We start from the raw sequence: 20,765 nt of genomic DNA, 5'->3' as shown, positions 1-20,765 counted from the left end.
CATATTTCCTGAAGTATCTTCAGGTCAGACACTTCTTACAAAAATACTTACTAAATTTTCCATATATACAAGATTCTGACCTGTTAGATATTATTTTAAAAATGAATCCTTTAGTGAAGTGTTTTATTGGGAAAATTTATAATTTATTGTTCCAACAGCACAATTATCCTTCACTTAAGATTAAGCAAGATTGGGAGACAGAGCTTAACATGACTCTGATAACAGAAGACTGGTTGCGGATTTTGAAGTTGTTCAATTCGTCTTCGATTTGTGCCAATCACTCTTTAATTAAATTTAAAATTGCACATCGTTACTATCTGACAAAGGAGAGACTGTCTAAAATGTTTCCTAATGTTGATAGTCAGTGTGACAGATGTAAACCCGAGACAGCCTCATTGACACATATGTTTTGGTCATGTTCTGTATTGAAAAATTTTTGGAAGTCTATTTTCTCTAGAATTTCTAAAGTTTTAAACATTAATTTGCAACCTAATAAATTGACAGTTTTATTTGGTATAATTCCTCCATTCATTCATGGTATTTCTCCATCAGATAACAAGTAATTGCATTCGTTAAATTATTGTCCAGAAGGGCTATTTTGTTGAAATGGAAAGATGCTTCAGTTCCTAATGTGATACAATGGTTTTCTCAGGTGTTGTTATGTCTTAGTTTGGAGAAAATCAGAAGTCGAACTTTTGATCCTTGATTCGATTTTGAGAACAGTTGGGGTTCATTTGCCCGCTACTATCATCTAATCTGATTTAATTAATATGGTCTCCTTCCGATTTATCTTTAAGTGGATTTGAACTGGCGGATTGCTGTTTTTTTTTTTATGGAAGCTTCTATGATGTATAGCTCCGGGGTTGTGCTTCCAATGGGTTTTTTTTTGTTGTTTTTTTTTTCAGTTAGTAGGGACTTGAATGATTGGCTAACGTGAATATAAATAGGGCGGGCTTTGGATACATGGTGGTTGACACTCGAAATTAATGCACATTCCCGCCACTAAATGGGTTCTTCTTTTCTTTCTTTTTCTTTCAAAAATATTTATATTTTCTTGTTATTATTGATATATTGCTTAGCTTTGTTAATCACTTATTTGCTAATTTAATTCTTCATTGTGCATAATGACATACAGTATTGACTTAATATATCTTTTTTATTAATCTTCATTAATAATTGAAGCTTAAAACGGGGATTGTTAATGTTGATACATTCATTTTCGAAACTGTTTGAAAATATTCTTGCTCCAAGATAATCTATGGGGTGCGCACTGATTTGGGGCTGCCACTGATTTAGTTTTATGTCGGCAAATATGCAGATTCACGCTGTTTTGAGAATGCTCATTAATTTAGGGGTTTATGGGGATTTTTACGGATTTCGGTGTTCTCACAGATTTTTTGGAGACTGCGGATTTGGAGCTGTGATGTGTTTCAATTTCCGATACTTTTATAACTTCTGTACTTTACCCTTTCAACGGGTGCACATAGGTTTTGTGGGATCTTATTTGGGGATGTGTGTTGTCGAAAATGGGATTGCAATCGGATCAGCATATGCCAGCGGATTATAATTTACACAAGAATTTTGGGTTGCGTGAGAGTTTTTAATGTCGAGTCAGCCGTTTTGTGTACTGTTTGAAAATGATTCTTTGGGATTAGCTGATGTCCCTGTGGAGTTTTCAGCGGGTTGGTGTGCAAAAAGGATTATGGAGTCCGCTCCTGTTCAGGGATGTGTGCAGATTGAGGGGTGCACATGGATTTAGTGTTACAGCCACATCTGGGCGCGTCGGCCTGTAAGGAGTTGCAAACTAAGTTTCGGTTGCATAAAGACAGCTATGTTCTGAACTATTTTAAATGATTTGGACTGTTCGGTAACCGATGATGCATGCGGGGGTGCGCACTGATTTGTAGATTGTGTAGATTTAGGGCAACCTTGGCAAATAGGGGGAAGCCCACTGATTTGGAGATGCTTGTTGAATTAGGAGTGAGTAAGTCAACTTAGGGATTTTTTCGGATTTCGGGGTCTCTCAGAGTTGTGGTGTCTGCGGGTTTGGAGTTGTGACATATCTCAAGGTCGTTTTTTATATATATTCTTTCCTTATCGATGCACTGAAAAGATTCTTGCTCAGGAATAATCTGTTGTGCATGTCGAGGTGTCAGAGTGTTTGGGACGGACAGATTTGAATTTGCATGATAATTTGAGGAAGCACGAGGGGTGGGGATGTCTGTGGATGTGGGTGAACACACTGATTTGCAGGTTGCTTCCGGATTTGGAGGGGCGCTCAGATATCGGGTTGAACATGCATTTGGGGTGTATACGGATTTGGGAATGCGTCGGCCAATACGGGATGCACAGTAATATGCAGGTGTACACAGGGTTAGTGGTATGGAGGCAATATACGGGGTATTGTGGTACACTTGGATTGGTCGTGCATTCAGAATTTGGTGTGAATGAGCGGTTTGGCTGTTTAGTTACAGAAGCTGTTAAAGGTTCAACTGTAGATAATGACCTTCCACTTTGCAGATCAGAAACTGTTTCAGGGTTTACAGGGTTAAGAATTAGGGGCTTATGGTAAATCTAGTGGGAAACTAGGTACAAGGGGAGACACCTTTACAGAATACCTAACAGTGTTGGGTTCATGGGAGAAGTGGGTAAAAACAAGAAGGGAAGGAATTATATTGATACGACCTGAATTATCCACACTATAATGAATTATTCCTTCTGTCGTGCTGGAAAACCTCATACTGGGTCTTGTAGATTTTGTCATTATGAAGCAGTTGAACACACATGATTTCAGGGTGAAGGTGATCAGGTAGATAGAAATGAAATGCAGATTTCATTACAATCGTTGGGGGCGGATATCTTTCATTTAGGTTGTGGGAATGAGTTTAATTTGATTCTCTCTATTGGGTTTCACTTGGTACAATCTGTAGGATATTGGGGGGTAATTTAACTTCCATTGGAACAAAGAAGCAGCAAGGGTTTTCTTTCCCAATTCTCTACACCATATTGCAGTCCTGTTAGTGGCGGGAACGCGCATTAAGTTAGAGTGTCAACAACCATGTATCCAAAGCCCGCCCTATTTATATTCACGTTAGCCAATCATCCAAGGGGAAAGCGGAAACTGGTGTATTTGACGTTGGATTAGCCAACCGGCAACAGGCTAGAACTCCCGGTGTCTTGTGGGAAAGTCGGTCTGTGAGGTTGGTGGGCGGGAATAGGGATAGATGGACATATTCACAGACTAATGGGTGGCTGGCATTCCAGAGTCGTTCGTTGACTGACAGCTGGCCAGTCCAGGACACTGCTTTGCCCTCCCCAGAAACACACTTCCTAATGTCCCAGACCTGCCGGTCGATGGGACACTCGGCCCCAGAATAACGACTAAGAGATCAGCCGGTGAATGTGAGGAACTGCTACCGGATTGGAAACACAGCGACCGTCTCCGGCTTGTGCTCAGGACGCAGCTTTATTAATGAAATGAGGCACCGAGGGGACAGAATATTTCACCGCCCTAATTATCTGTTCCCTGAATTTTGACTGAGTCACCGCGTAAATAAATGTATTTGTGCAGCAGCTGAAATCACTCAGCAAAACCCCGACGTAGATAAAGATCCATTCAGAATCATTGAAACTGAATCCTTTCCCTGAGACCTGATAATATATGAAATTTACAACAGTTGTCATCCACAGGAGGATGAAGCTGCCGGAGAGGGTGAAGAGTAAAACGACAGACCTCCTCCTGCTCTCCATCTCCGGGTCACTGCGGTTCTCCCCCTTGCTCTGACCCTTCAGCCCCTTACGGACCCGACTGGCCACTAAAATGTGCCTGACTGTCAGAGCGTTGAGCAGTAAGATCCCAGCGAAAGGAAGGAACGGAGTCAAGACTGTATTAAGCCAGTCATATCCTACCCACTCGGGGTCAGTGAAATAACTGTCCATCAGTTTACAGAACCACGGTATAGTGTCGATGATCACCCTGGGTTCCCGTGTGAAGTATTGTGGAACGTTTTTCAGACAGAACAGTACGCCGGTTGTTGTTAGAACCACAGCCGCAGTTTTCCTGGTGCAATATTTTGTTTTCAGCTTCTGACAGCAAATAGCGACAAACCGGTCAAAGGTGAAAGTGACGGTGAACCAGACAGAACAGTCTCTGGCTGTGCACCTCAGTACTTCGATAACACTGCACACAGGGGTGATGCTCAGAAAACTCCACGGGAAGTAATACACGTTGATACTAATCAAAATGACCTCGGTGACAATGGTCAGTAGATCCGCCGCTGCCATGGCCACCAGGTAGCGAGTGGTGCAGGTAGAGAGGCCGCACTTTCCCCGGGACAGGATCACAATCGCCACTACATTCACTGCGTGTTGGGTGGGGGGGAGAGAGGAGGGAGAGGGGGAGGGAGACGGGAAGAGGGGAGGGGAGTGGAAGGGCGATGGGGTGGGGGAGGGTGACGGGGGAGAGAGAGTGAGGGAGAGAGAGAGAAAACAGACAGAGGGCATTACTGAACCCATTCCTCACGGGATCGGGTTTCAGCTAAAGATCAGGAGTGCTAGAGTCTGTGAACGGCTGCTAATCTAACATGAGACACTGGTCACACTGTCTCTGACCTGCCTTCTTCAGTGTGCTTCCCCCAATCTGATGGGGCGGAGAAGGGATACAGAGGGGAGCAACACACACAAAATACTGGAGGAACTCAGCAGGTCAGACAGCATCCGTGGAACTGAGCAAACTTCCGTTTCCGGCCGAGACTTTTCCACAGTACGAAAGGGTGCAATTTACGACGCGTCTCAGAGGGAAAGCAGGCATAATTTAGTAAACTGAGGCTGAGCGGCTCCGTTAATGGATTAATTCTACAGCGCAGCTCAATTCGATAACTCTCGTCAGCAGATCCGCGGACACTGGTTCAGATGATCAGACCTAATTATTAACGCGTACAACAAGCTGGAGGAGCTCAGCAGGTCGGACAGCATCCGTGGAAACGCGTCTCGGCCTGAAACGTTGACTGCTCGTTTCCACGGATGCTGTCCGACCTGCTGAGTTCATCCAGCTTGCTGTACGTGTTGCTTTGACCCCAGCTGTGTACTTTGTGTTTACAGACCCAGTTATTGACCGACAGGCAGTGAGATCCGACTGTGACAAACTCCACAGGGAGACATGAAACACAGGACCAGGGTTTCTCTCTGATCAATAACTCAGAAACAGTGAACTTTACAATGTAAACCCATCCCAGTCACAGCTTGCGGGAGAGCTGCCTATCCCCACACTGGGACAACTCCGGACAAGGTGTCATTGAAGGCAAGAACAACGTTCGAGTCGATCCCGTGAGTTAGATGAGAGACAGGAGTTTAGCTCCGCTTGGCATTAAATATGAAAAATCAGAGTGTTGAACCTACAGGATCAATATCTCTGACGGATATTTGTACAATGATCATCAAGTTGGAAGACTGTCAAATGATCATGAACAGATTCACATAGTTAGCACACATAAATACCAAACATGAATTGTTCTGCTCACTCACCAGGAACTCCAATGACGGCGATGAAAACGTACAATATTTTCTCCACACTTCTGTACCTATCGAACAATGCAGGCATTTTCTCTGTCCAGTGATCTGTCCCCACTGTGCTACAGGCGATCTCTGGGAATGAAATGTTAAGGAAGCCCATGCCTGGGGGTTTAAATACCATTTAGCGACTCCACAGGGACACATTTCAACAGATTTAAAAACAACTTTTAAAATGATTTACATGTAATTACGTCAGGCAGGTGTAATCCCCGTGGTGACAGATTGCGATTAAATAATTAACTAGTTTGACTGTTTGTGTGAATTAGTTTGCCCCAACAAAGGTGACTGAACCTTCAGTGGTTTCTTATCAATTCAATGTGCTCCCACTGTAAATATGTACTTCAATGGAGCCAATTGAGAGACACGGAATATTAAAGTAAATTATGTCATTGTAGCCTGTAAAATTGTATTGAATCACATACTGCTACCATTCTCCTCGAGAGTATAAACTCTTGGAATTATTTGTGTTTGGGGGACTCTAACGAGGGGGTCGTTAAGACCATAAGACCATAAAACTAAGGAGCAGAAGTCGGCCATTCGGCCCATCGAGTCTGCTCCGCCATTTCGTCATGAGCTGATCCAATCTCCCCTTTTGTCCCATTCCCCCGCCTTCTCACCATAACCATAACCCTGACTACTCAAATACCTATCAATCTCTGCCTTAAATGCACCTAATTACTTGGCCTCCACTGCCGCCCGTGGCAACAAATTCCACAAATTAATCACCCTCTGGCTAAAAAAAAAAAATTCGCATCTCCGTTCTGAATGGGCACCGTGCAATCCTCAAGTCATGTCCTCTCGTACAAGAATCCCCCACCATGCCTTTCAACATTCGTCACACCTCCAAATCCTCAGAACCCTGAAATACATACACACCCCTAAAGTGTGACCCAAATTATCGGACCTCCAAAATCCATACGCACCCTGAAATCCGCCGGCATTCCCAAATCTTTGCACACTCTCAAATTCGCACTGACACCCAAATCCGCGTGCATCCAAGTTAACGTGTGCCCTGAATCCGCATGCATCCCAATATTAGCTGGCAAACACCCATTCCAGTCCACAATCCCAAATCCCTGTTCACCCACCATATTCTCCAAAGCACTCCAAAATCAGGACATAGTCTAAAATCCGTCTGCACCCCTGAATCCTTTGCGCACCCGAACCCGCTGATTCTCCCACATGCAATTAGATTATCTCAGCGCAAGAATCATTTCAAATAGTTAACAAAAGGGCTGCTTACATTAAAAAACAGCAAGTACAGAGGTCAACATTCATATCGCGTTTATCCTTAAAAGAAACAACCTTGTGATTCGACACATCTCCAAAGTCAGTGTTCACCCCCGAATCCGCCAACACACCCAACTCTGCATATATCTGCAAATCTGTGTACACCCATAAATCTCTGCTGACCGACAGACCCTCATTCAACTCTCAAATCAGTGTGCACCCCCAAAGCAACTGAGACACGGATCTGGCTCTGTTGTTCATTGTCATCTGTATGTCGTGTCCATTTCTTCAGGTCTGTCAACAAAGAACCAGAAACACAGAGTGGATCTGTTCAGAGTCATGCTTACTGCGAGCTGTAATGAGAAGCATCTCCACTCTCCATGGCGAGAGATCGCTTCTGCTTTGCAGCTTACGAAGTTTGCTGTTCAATACAAATTGTCAGTCTGTGCTTTGGCTGTCATCTGTTCTGCCGGTGGCTGCTCCAGTGCATATCAACCTCCTCTCAGTAACACAGTGAACAGTGATCAATTACATGGTGCCTGTCAAGTACACACTCAGCATATAGCAAACAACTGTGGGATCTTACAGGTTCCATTCTATTACATGACAAAGGTTCGAATATATTTTACACATTCCCGCCTTTGAGTCAGCACAATCGTCTTTTCCGAGTCCGCATCAAAGGGTAACCATTTTCAATATCATCTCTTTAGTCCTACACAAAATTACAAGATGGTGGCTGCCAATATTATAATACTGGTGGTCTTTCCATAATGCAGGGCAGCAGTCCACCATCCCAGACGGCCGACAGCTTCCTGGGGGTTGTAATGATGGAAATGGTCTCCTTCTTCCTTCAGCTTCTCGGTGCCCTCACGGATGTGAGCTGTTACGTGAAGTATATTCTCCTGATTCATCTTGTGTGTACGTGCAACGGTCTCGGCCAATCAGGACACACGTTGTCCCTTTCCCCATGAAAACAAAGTCCAAGCCATTCGGATTTGCAATGCCACTTTACGAACCGTCACCGATTTCGCCAACAATTTAGATATTGCTTGTTGGGTTTGTTCGAGAGTATAAGTAATTTAATTTGCTAACTTTTCCAATGCTGCTGCCATGTTAATGAGCTCCGGAGCTGCCTTGCTGATTTCCTTGGCAAGTGTCACCTTCCCTGTGAGGTTAAGAATGCATTGAGTTCAAGAGCCGAGAGGTAACGGTACAGCTATATAGGACCCTGGACAGACTCCACTTGGAGCGCTTTGCTCACCTTACCACAGGAATGATGTGAAACTATAGAAAGGGTGCAGAGGAGATCCACAAGGATGTTGTCTTGGTTGAGGAGCATGGCTTGGAGAATAGGTTGAGTGAACTTGGCCTTTTCTCCTTAGAGCGACGGAGGATGAGAGGTAACCTGATAGATGTGCATAATGTGATCAGAGACATTGATCGTGTGGATAGTCAGAGGCTTTTTCCCAGGGCTGAAATGGCTAACGGGAGAGGCCATAGTTTTAAGTTGCTTGGAAGAAGGTACAGAGGAGATGTCAGGGGTAAGTTTTTTTTGTGGTGTGTCCATGGAATTAGCTGCCGGCGATGGCGGTGGAGACGGATACAATAGGGTATTTTAAGAGACTCATTGTTAGGTGCACGGAGCTAGAAAAATAGAGGGCTATGGGTAACCGGATTTAATTTCTAAAGTAGTTACATGTCCGGCATTGCATTATGGGCCGGAGGGCCTATAATATGCTGTAGGTTTTCTATCTTTCTACGTTTCTATGAGGACATCAGCAAGTCTTTTTAACCTTGGTTAACATTGTTGAGTTGGGGCAAATCACTCTCTGCAACACTCGTTTTCAAATTTATATCTTCATCCAGACAAAGTGACATTCTGACTGTACTGATAAGGGAATGAAAGGGGTCTATTTTTCCAAGTCCCATCAGCCCTGTGCTAGAAACCAAACATATCCTGGCCTGAGGTCCTGGACCAGTTAAAGTAACAGTTCATCTGTATTTCATTGAAGATCACAGTTAAACGGGACACATCCATTTCTACATGTGCCAGGACACCCATACAGACTCAGCAGCTTGAATGTTTGTGGCGACCACATCCGTCCGGGAAAGGACAAGAGCTAATCCAACCGACACCATTCGGTCTCTCAGTGGTTTTATATTTTTCCCGTCGTCAAGCACCTTCTTGCAGTGAGAGGCGTGAATCCACGACGGCCTTTCTCTCACCATGATTAGTGACCAGCAATACGGGAAATGGTACTTCAAACCGAGGCTCCAAACACATCTCCCTTTTAAATGTCCGCACCACCACGTAGGCACCGGTTCACTGTAGTAGCATTTGACGGTCTCTACAGTTTGCTGGGCCTCTCTTACCTGTTGATGATATTTAGTGATTTTTTCAGGCGATACAATAATTGAACATGCTTTCATTCAAGTGGTGTACATGCACTTTAGTCTCATTTCCTCACAAATCTTCCTAAGTATATCCTTAATGATTCCGTTCATATTTTCGACTCGTACCGCTGACTGTGGATGGGAGCGACAATGGAAATTTTGACCCGCTTGTTAGGCTTTGCATCCATCTTCAATGACTTTACCAGTGAAATGAGTACCGTTGTCACTGGATAGTTTCCAGCGGATCCCAGATCGCGGGTTACTTCCTTTAACAAACTTTTCGTCACTGTAGCCACATCATCTTTTTTCTACAAACAAATGCTTCAGCCCATCGTGAGAACACATAAATAATGTCTAATACATTCTTATACCCAAAGTTGGAGATGTCATCAGGACCAACTGCGCAGGTCGCTTGCCTCTGACACCACAAGGGTGGGCCTAACAATACCTGCACAATCTAAAATCCATTGTCTACAATATCAGATATCATTCTTAGAAAGTGTTTCAGTTCTCTATGAGTCGTTCGCTTCGGGCTTTAACAAAAGTCTTAATCAATGACCTTCTGTCCTGGGATAGGGTATATCTTAGATAAGTAACTTCTGGTTGTAGAAACTAATTTCTGTTTTCATACTTTTCTGAACTTTCGTAGCTAGCTTATGTAGAAGATAGAGGGAGCCCTGATCGCAAGTTTCCTTATTGGGGTGGCCAACAGGGGTCATCTACGTACTGTATTAGATTGGTGCCAACCAGAAAATTCCTCACCTTTTTTCCGTTTGCAATTTACATGACAAAACACTGATTCCTTCAAAGCTGTTTTCCAAGAAATCACAAACTCAGAACAAATATGTCAAAAGTCTTGAACATCTTTTCTGTTCTATGAAAGAAAAACATTTTGTTAACTAAGCAATTTTTATGATTGCTCTCAAATTACTCCAGTCTTAACAAATTTGTTAATTTCAAATTCCCAAACGTAACGGTACACCAATGAGTAATTTTCTCCTGGAATGCAGGCATCTCATATCCGAATACAGATGCACGGATTTCCATCTGCTAAACCAGGATTTCACATTGCCAGTGTGGAATTCGGGTGTCTTTAATGTCAATTACATGGAAAACAAATAAGGAAAAACAAAGAAACACACACACACACACACACACACACACACACACACACACACACACACAGACACACAGACACACAGACACACACACACACATACACACACACACACACTCACACACACACACACATACACGCACACACAGACACACACACACAGACACACATACACACACACACTCACACACAGACACACATACATACACACACAGACACACACACATACACACACACAGACACAAATACACACACACACTCACACACAGACACACATACACACACACAGTCACAGACACACACACTCACACACAGACACACATACACACACACAGTCACAGACACACACACTCACACACAGACACACATACACACACACAGTCACAGACACACACACTCACACACAGACACACATACACACACACGCACAAATCCATGACAGCTCAAAAATCCATGTTTGCATTATTCTTTCATTCCTTCATTCATTTCATGTATTATCAGTATATGTACGCAGTACACAATCCTGTGATTCTTCTCCGGATAGACATGAAGCCAAGAAAAAGAAGAAGATCAACACGATCAACAACTCCTCTTCCGCACGAAATGCACAAAAACAAATAAAAACGCAACATAATCATTGACACCACCCCCAGCTGTCTCGCGCCACGAAAATAATTGCAAAACTTTAAATGAACCGTCCATTTTCACACACTAGCCCCCTCTCACACGCTCACTCACAGAAACACACTGACGCACACACAGACACACACACACAGAAACATACAGACACACACACACTCACACACACACACACACACACACACACACACACACACACACACACACACACACACACACACACACACACACACACACACACACACACGCACCCTCTCTCTTACGGACACTCTCATCTGGCCACATTTCACACCTAAATTCTGACTTTACTTAAGCGTTTAAATTTGCTTTAAGCAGTTTGTCTGCTCTCCAGTGTTGTGTTCATTTTTTATGTGCCGATTTCTGAATTACATTCAGCGTAATTTTTTATTCACTGCACTCTTTCTCCAGTCGTTCCCCGTCGGGCTTAGCTACTTGGGTGCTTCCTCCTGTTTAATCTTTCCTTTAGCCAGCTTTTCACAGTGGAACTGAAACTGGTACATCCATACTACTCAATGCCTATAAACCAGTCAGCCCCTCGGTGCTGCTGAACGGACTGGGCACGAAACACCGGCTGTACACTGTTCCATCGATATTGCTTGGCATGCCGAGTTTTCCAGCATTTTGTGTGTGTAGTTTCTCTGTCAGGATCAGTGAAAGATGCATCCTGTCGTATCTCCCACTGACCTTTTACTTCACATCCCACTGAGTCCCTGATCAGTGATTTCACTGCTTCTGCGTCACAGCGTCCTGTGTGGTTCAAACCTTCTGTAATGTCACTCGGCTGGTACTGAAACTTTTATTTACTTTTGTTGTTTTACAGGCAATCAATAACTACCGCCTCTCTCTGATGAACAATCATTTAGTGCGATCCAGACAATGATCTACACTTCCATGTGTCACTGACACTATCCTTTTAATTATACTGACGTTATACTATATGTTATTATATAATTATACATTTTCTATTTTCTAATTATGATTTATAATTTAAATTTTTATTATATTTACTTCGATTTGTACTTCAGGGAGCGCGAAGCGCAGAAACAAATATCATTGTGATTATTGTACGCTCTAGTATCAATTGTTTGGTAACAATAAAGTATACTAAAATATAAAGTACTGACTCGAATCTTGAGGACTCGGGAATAACAGTATTCCGAGGTCTGACCCGGAACAAAAAATAATCACTAAAGGTGAACAGGAACTGACAATTCGGCGATCATTATTCCCAGACAAACAAATTGGAAGCTCCAAATTTTGTTGGGTACCTTTCACTAGGTCTTAGACCTAAGTACCAGAAAAAAAAACAACGTTCAACAGTGCGCTTATGACTTGCAACGAGAAAGCCATCTCCATTCCTCAGAATAGATGGATCTTTTACAGCTTAAAAAGTTCGCTTTCATACAAATGTTCAGGCTATTCTGGGTGTCAGCTCCTCTACTTAGCGACTACAATATTTTTATTCAAGGACACGCAATGTGGAGACCTTTCCAGTTACACAATAAACAATGATCAGAGCATCACATTCCTCCTTCCACACCCTCACTTAGCATATAGCAAAGCACTCTGGGATTATGCAGGGTCCATTTATCACATAACAAGATTAAATACCTTAAAATTCTGAACGTTTCGAAATTATTTCAACGGTACTCAACTTCCACACTTATGAGTGTCAATTAAATTCATTTACAATAACCGTATCTTCTATTTCCCAAAGTGTTGTGCAGAATGTGGCCGTGTTTAGAGTGGTTCGAGAGCCTCCTGTATTCTAAACAAACTTTATCGGGCGGCTTTCTACTTTAGTTTTAACAAGGGGTCCAGCTGCACCATCCAACCATGTGGTGAACACACATTCAAGTTGGACTCCCCCTAGGTAACTCCGGATACAAGTCGTGGTTTTTCATCAGCACCATGGGCAATGCATTGTACGTAACACAGTTGACATTCCAGTGGCAATGGACCATTGTTACATCTTGACATGTCCCAACCCACCTGGGTTGTGGGCAATCAATGACAAAATAAACTTCGTGACCGGAATTGTATCAGTTCTTTGGGGATCCAGTATTCATAACAGGGGGAACGTTGATATTCCAACCGCGTCGTTGACTACCCAGCCATTAGGCGGCGCTGTTGAGCTCATCCTGATCGGCCACCCCCACCCCCCGGCTCCCTTCATTCTGCCACTGCACACCTTGTTCTGTTATAGGGTCGTTTTAGAACGCTGTTTCCCCTAATCCTCCTCTGTACCTTTCTCCCTCACTCTCTTTTCCCTCATTCACATCATCCTTCTGAGAGCCCATGCTTCAGCATGTGTGGGATTTGAATGGACCAATCATTTCACACACCCTTCTGCTCTCCTCGGTACTGTGCGATACCAAGTTCCTCGGCCAGTTCCTACTCTGTCACGGAGTCAAATTCTGCGGATCCAAAGTAGGACCCAAAACACTCGAGAAAACCGGCCACAACCTCGTCACAAATATAGAAGGTTCCTTCCTTTCCACTGTCTGCAGTCATGCAAAACCTCCACTGTCACCTCTATTAGTCCAGCAGCTTCTAATGGTGCCTTCTGTAAATCACCTCGTGTCCCCTGGGCGGGTGCCTGTTCCTCCGGCAGGGCTGAAGGGAAAGCTGAAGTTAGACAGAAAAGGGTTAGCTTCCCCTCCTCCGTTTCATATAAATCGTGAGTTATCCTGTCTGTTGAATGCACTGGGAAAGTTTCCGAGAATCATATCTCATTCACCGCTCCAGCACTCAATTGGGCCACGTCAAAGGGACAGAACACCGTGTCACACACGCCCCACACCCCCGGCTCTGGGGTGTCCTGCAGTCCCTCCATTACTACAGGCGCCATTGGGGCACTGAGTGTTGAAGGTTCCACCCACTCTCGGAAAAACCTGCTGGAAGGCGGGCCACTTCCCCAATAATCCTGGCTTTTATACTGTTAGTCCCGGAGTGCAGGGACAGAGGATGGCAGACGTGGCTGTTCCTCATGGAGATCGACTGTAGTGGGTTCCCGGCACGGCCAGCATGGAGGTTGCTGTCTGTGCTGGGCCTTGATGAAAAGAGCGAGAAGCAAGCAGCTGGCAGGATGGGGGAGGAAGCAGAAAGAGCCCCTGACTGGGTATGGAGCTGGAGAGAGGGGTTGAGCTGGAGGTCAGGAACAGATGGGCAGTCACTTGGCCCTCACTTCTGATCCACCAGCTGGATAGTGTAGTGGTTAAGGGTTGAAACACTCTGTGAAAGTTGGGCATTACCTGACCATATCTGCCCCTGGTCAAAGGCTACGATTACCTCATCAGGTGACTGAAGAGAGCAACCCGGTGTGTGATACAAGCGTCTCTTCATACGCTAAATCACCCCAATCTGCATCACCTTCATCGTCCGTCCTCGCACATATCACTCCTCTCCGAGCTGAGAGTTCACTTTGCAGATTTTCCATCTGTTTTAAACACTTGCGATCAGCGCAGCCTTTCCTCTCAGCTGCCGGTTTCTTCCTGACATTCACAACAGCCGTAAATCCCCACCCTGACTTTTCCTTTCTCTAATTCTGTATCCGCCTGTTTATACTCCTCTTCAGTTTTCTCATGTTCACACTGACTCATGTGGATCAAATTCCCCTGACCCTGCTCCCTCAGAATTTTTAACTCTTCCCTACACTTACACCATTCCTCCGCCAGTTTCAGTTTTTTCTCTCTTCACTTCAATTAGATCATCCAACAAACAGCACATTACATTTTTAAACCCTTATAATTTCTTTAATGTATTTTCACTGACTATTTTCCACAATCCTTCCTCCAGAGTCCCTGACCCTCGATTCTCAAACTTTCCTAACCACTCCTCATAATCTGACCAGTTCCTTCATAATTAACCATGAAAGTAATCTCTGAAATCCTCTGAATCCCTGGGTTCTTCCTGTCCTTTCCCTTTCACATTTTAATATCCTAACCTACTGTGTGGTTCAACTCGAAACCAGGGTCCCAGACCACTTTTCTTTCTTTTCGAGTGCACCCCAGGGCGCGAAAATATGTTCACCGTTCATCAACTGAGATCAGTTTGGAAACTCACCAGGCAACACGTAATTAATCAAACCTCGCACTTTATTGTTCCTGCACAAACAACAAAGTAACTATGTTGACCCCAGGCCAAAAACTTAAAACATGAATTCCACTGTTCCCTCTGTAGTAATACACACCCTGACCACTTCTCAAATTCACAACACTGAAACAGGGGATCCCATTTTGTACCAATGATTGATCCTTTCTTCTCTCAGTCCCTTCCGTGGGGGTTCTTCCCTGTGATAGCTAGTCTCAGGAGTTATCACAGCTTCGCATTTGAAACTCTTAACTTGTTAAAGATTGTTAAATTGTTAGGCTGATGACTAACAGATTTCCATTGGATATAGTCCAAAGGCTACACAACTTCATGCCGAAGGTCATTTATTTTGTTCTCCTCAACTTTGGTTCCAACCAGACAAACTGTGTCGCTCAGACTCTCAGCAGAAATATCGAGATTCCTTCTGCAGACCTGCCACTGTACATAATACACACCTTATCTCAGAGTGACTACAGGTTCAGAGATAACGAGATTACTTCTGCAGACCTGCCACTGTACATAATACACACCTTATCTCAGAGTGACTTCAGGTTCAGAGATAACCAGATTACTTCTGCAGACCTGCCACTGTACATAATACACACCTTATCTCAGAGTGACTTCAGGTTCAGAGATAACGAGATTCCTTCTGCAGACCTGCACCTGTACACAATACACACCTTATCTCAGAGTGACTACAGGTTCAGAGATAACGAGATTACTTCTGCAGACCTGCCACTGTACATAATACACACCTTATCTCAGAGTGACTTCAGTTTCAGAGATAACGAGATTCCTTCTGCAGACCTGCCACTGTACATAATACACACCTTATCTCAGAGTGACTTCAGGTTCAGAGATAACGAGATTCCTTCTGCAGACCTGCCACTGTACATAATACACACCTTATTTCAGAGTGACTTCAGGTTCAGAGATAACGAGATTCCTTCTGCAGACCTGCCACTGTACATAATACACACCTTATCTCAGAGTGACTTCAGGTTCAGAGATAACGAGATTCCATCTGCAGACCTGCCACTGTACATAATACACACCTTATCTCAGAGTGACTTCAGGTTCAGAGATAACGAGATTCCTTCTGCAGACCTGACAGTGTACATAATACACACCTTATCTCAGAGTGACTTCAGGTTCAGAGATAACGAGATTCCTTCTGCAAACCTGCCACTGTACATAATACACACCTTATCTCAGAGTGACTTCAGGTTCAGAGATAAAGAGATTCCTTCTGCAGCCCTGCCACTGTACATAATACACACCTTATCTCAGAGTGACTTCAGGTTCAGAGATAACGAGATTCCTTCTGCAGACCTGCCACTGTACATAATACACACCTTATCTCAGAGTGACTTCAGGTTCAGAGATAACGAGATTACTTCTGCAGACCTGCCACTGTACATAATACACACCTTATCTCAGAGTGACTTCAGGTTCAGAGATAACGAGATTCCTTCGGCAGACCTGCCACTGTACATAATACACCTTATCTCAGAGTGACTTCAGGTTCAGAGATAACGAGATTACTTCTGCAGACCTGCCACTGTACATAATACACACCTTATCTCAGAGTGACTTCAGGTTCAGAGATAACGAGATTCATTCTGCAGACCTGACACTGTACATTATACACACCTTATCTCAGAGTGACTTCAGGTTCAGAAATAACGAGATTCCTTCTGCAGACCTGCCACTGTACATAATACACACCTTATCTCAGAGTGACTTCAGGTTCAGAGATAACGAGATTCCTTCTGCAGACCTGCCACTGTACATAATACACACCTTATCTCAGAGTGGCTTCAGGTTCAGAGATAACGAGATTTCTTCTGCAGACCTGACACTGTACATAATACACACCTTATCTCAGAGTGGCTTCAGGTTCAGAGATATCGCGATTCCTTCTGCAGACCTGCCACTGTACATAATACACACCTTATCTCAGAGTGACTTCAGGTTCAGAGATAACGAGATTCCTTCTGCAGACCTGCCACTGTACATAATACACACCTTATCTCAGAGTGACTTCAGGTTCAGAGATAACGAGATTTCTTCTGCAGCCCTGACACTGTACATAATACACCCCTTATCTCAGAGTGACTTCAGGTTCAGAGATAACGAGATTCCTTCTGCAGACTTGCCACTGTACATAATACACACCTTATCTCAGAGTGACTTCAGGTTCAGAGATATCGAGATTCCTTCTGCAAACCTGACACTGTACATAATACACACCTTATCTCAGAGTGACTTCAGGTTCAGAGATATCGAGATTACTTCTGCAAACCTGACAGTGTACATAATACACAATTTACGTGAGAGTGATCTCAGGCTTACAATGGGAATACCAGAAACTTCTTGTGTTCAGTTGATCTGATTGGGTTATCCCATAGCAATCAGTTCACAAAATGGGGGTTACAGAGCAGCTTCACAAAATGGCAGCCTCTATTCCTTCGACCTCATGGCAAAAACACAGGCAATTGAACACTCTACTTCCACTGTCATTGACCCATTCACGTTCGATGTTTTCTTGCATTCGTTAATTAATTCCTGACCCACAGTGGTGTATTTTGGTGCAGAGCAGTCAGGATGGGATGCTCCTCCTGTCAGATGTGGGAACTCTGGACATCTGACAGTTTTCCGATGACTATTTGCAGGAAGTGCACCCAATCACAGCGCCTGACTGACTGGTTCAGGGAGTTGGATGTAGTCAGGATCATTTGGGAGCCTGAAGATACTATCACTGAAACATCTGAAGAGGTGGCTACACCCAGAGTACAAGCTTCGGATAGGAGAGGCGTGACCACCAGCAGAGGTAAGGGTCATTAGGAAGACAGTGCAGGGCTGTCCTGTGGGTGTTCTCCTCAGCAGAACACCTTGTTGGATACTGCTGGGTGGGTGGGGAGTTGACCCATTGGGGCATGGAAGCAACAGAAAGGCCGGTAGCACTGTCCACTCTGAAGCTTAACAGGGAAGTGTAAATTTAGGCCTTGTGGCAGTTATAGGAGATGATAGTCAGGGGAGAGAAAGGAGATTCTGTTGATGTGGACAGGATTTAAATGAGAACTGATTTCTGCGTCACAGATCCAAACCATTAAACTCCAGTCCCATTAAACGTGAACATTAGCTGAGGAATACCTCCCACGCCCAGTGACCAGAGTGCAGAACTGGGTTTGATAAACAGCAGTAATTGCCGAGTTCGGCACCAACAGTCACTTTTGAACTTGATTCAGCAACTGTGATGGTGAAATATCCAGCCTGTAGCCTGTAGCCTGTTTAAACAGTTTCCCCAGTGTGAACTCGGTAGTGTGTCACAAGGTGGAATGACTGAGAGAATCTCTTCCCACATTCGGAGCAGGAGAATGGCCTCTCCCCAGTGTGGACTCGTCGGTGTGTCTGTAAGTCTGATGACTGACTGAATCTCTTTCCACATTCAGAACAGGCGTACGGCCTCTCTCCAGTGTGAATACGCTGATGTATCATCAGTTGGGATGACTGAGTAAATCCCCTTCCACAGTCTGAGCAGGTGAACGGTCTCTCCCCAGTGTGAACTCGTTGATGCACCTTCAGTTGATATGACCGAATAAACCCTTTCCCACAGTCTGAGCAGATGAACAGCCTCTCCCCAGTGTGAATTCGCTGATGTGTCTTCAGTTCAACTGACCGAGTAAATGCCTTCCCACAGTCTGAGCAGGTGAACGGCCTCTCTCCAGTGTGGACTCGCTGGTGCACCTGTAGGTCAGATAAATGAACAAATCTCTTCCCACATTCAGAGCAGGAAAATGGCCTCTCTCCAGTGTGAATTCGCTGATGTACCATCACTTGAGATGACCGAGTAAACGCCTTCCCACAGTCTGAACAGGTGAATGGCCTGTCTCCAGTATGAACTCGCCGGTGGGCCTGTAGCCTGGATGAGTCAGTGAATTTCTTCCCACAGTCTGAGCAGGTGAATGGCCTCTCCCCAGTGTGAATTCGCTGATGTACCTTCAGTACAGATGAATGAGTGAATCCTTTCCCACAGTCTGAGCAGGTGAATGGCCTCTCCCCAGTGTGAATTCGCTGATGTTCCTTCAGTACAGATGACTGAGTGAATCCTTTCCCACAGACTGAGCAGGTGAATGGCCTCTCCCCAGTGTGAACTCGCTGATGTACCTTCAGTTGAGATGACCGAATAAACCCTTTCCCACAGTCTGAACAGGTGAACGGCCTCTCCCCAGTGTGAGTTCGCTGATGTATCTTCAGTTTAGATGACCAAGTGAATCCCTTCCCACAGTCTGAGCAGGTGAATGGCTTCTCCCCAGTGTGAAGTGACTGGTGTCTCTGCAGTTGAGATGACTGAGTGAATCCCTTCCCACAGTCTGAGCAGGTGAATGGCTTCTCACCAGTGTGAACTCGCTGGTGTGTCAGTAGGCTGGATGACCGAGTGAATCCCTTCCCACAATCAGCGCAGGTGAATGACATCTTATCAGTGTGAACTCGCTGGTGTGCATGCAGGTCAGATGAGTGAGTGAAGAGTGAATCCCTTCCCACACTTCTTTGTCAATTCATAAGTCAAATGTCAGATGTAGTAAACCCCTTGCACAATCAATGCAGTTGAAGAACTGATCTCCAGTGAACAAATGCTGGTGTGTTCTCAGCTCCCCGGTTCCAGTGGATTTCACTGAGTTACAACAGAAAACTTCATTTCAGACACAAAGCACTTTTCCAGCTGTGATAACATAATTCTTCATCTTCACTTTAACAGTGATACATGGTTAAATATCTAGCAACTCCTTAAATATCTGGGCAGAGACAGCAAACTGACATGTTGTTCTGTTTAAAATTCCCGTACACAATTTTTGCCATTTCTAATCTGTAAAAAATATTTACAAAAGACATCAATGAGTGAAAGTCATCATTCAGAGAGGTGTATGGTCATCCACTTTGTTAGAAGCAATGAGAGTGCAGACTGTTTTCTCAATGGAGAGGAAATAATGTTGAAGAGTACGAGAATATAAAAGCAAGGATGTGTTGTTGAGTATTTATAAAGTGTGGCCTCACTTGGACTGTTGAGAGCAGATTCAGGTCCCTTAAGTAGAACAGACATACTTATATTGGAGAGCATTCAAAGGAAGTTTACAAAAATATTTCTGTAATTATAAGGTTTGTCAGATGAAGAACACTTGATGGCTCGGGGCCTCTACTCACTGGAGTTCAGAATAATGAAGGGGCCCTCATTGAAATCTATCGAACATTGAAAAGTCTCGATAGAGTGGATGTGGAGAGTATGTTTTCCAGAGTGGGGGAGTCAAAGACCAGAGGACACAGCCTCAAAATCGAGCTTTGTTCTTTCAGAATGGAGATGAGGAGGAATTTCTTTAACTGGAGTGTGGTGAATCTGTGGAATTTGTTGCTATGAGTTGCTCTGGAGGCCAAGTAATTGGGTATATTTTATGGAAGAGGGTGATGGATATTTGATTAGTCAGGGCAGGAAGGGATATGGGGAGAAGGTAGGAGAGTGGGGCTGAGAGGGAAATGGATCAGCTGTAATGAAATGGTGGAGCAGACTCGATGGGCCAAGCGACCTCATTCTGCTCCTGTATCTGATTAATTTTCACAGCCGATATATTATGAGATAATTTTAATCTCCTTTCTGAGCTCTGACATCACACTGTTACAGCGAGGATCAACCCAAGTTGGGGGA

This window comes from Hemitrygon akajei, unplaced genomic scaffold, assembly GCF_048418815.1.
Source record: "Hemitrygon akajei unplaced genomic scaffold, sHemAka1.3 Scf000067, whole genome shotgun sequence".
Taxonomy (NCBI): Eukaryota; Metazoa; Chordata; class Chondrichthyes; order Myliobatiformes; family Dasyatidae; genus Hemitrygon; species Hemitrygon akajei.
The sequence above is the reverse complement of the archived record's forward strand: the minus strand, read 5'-3'. Positions refer to the sequence as shown.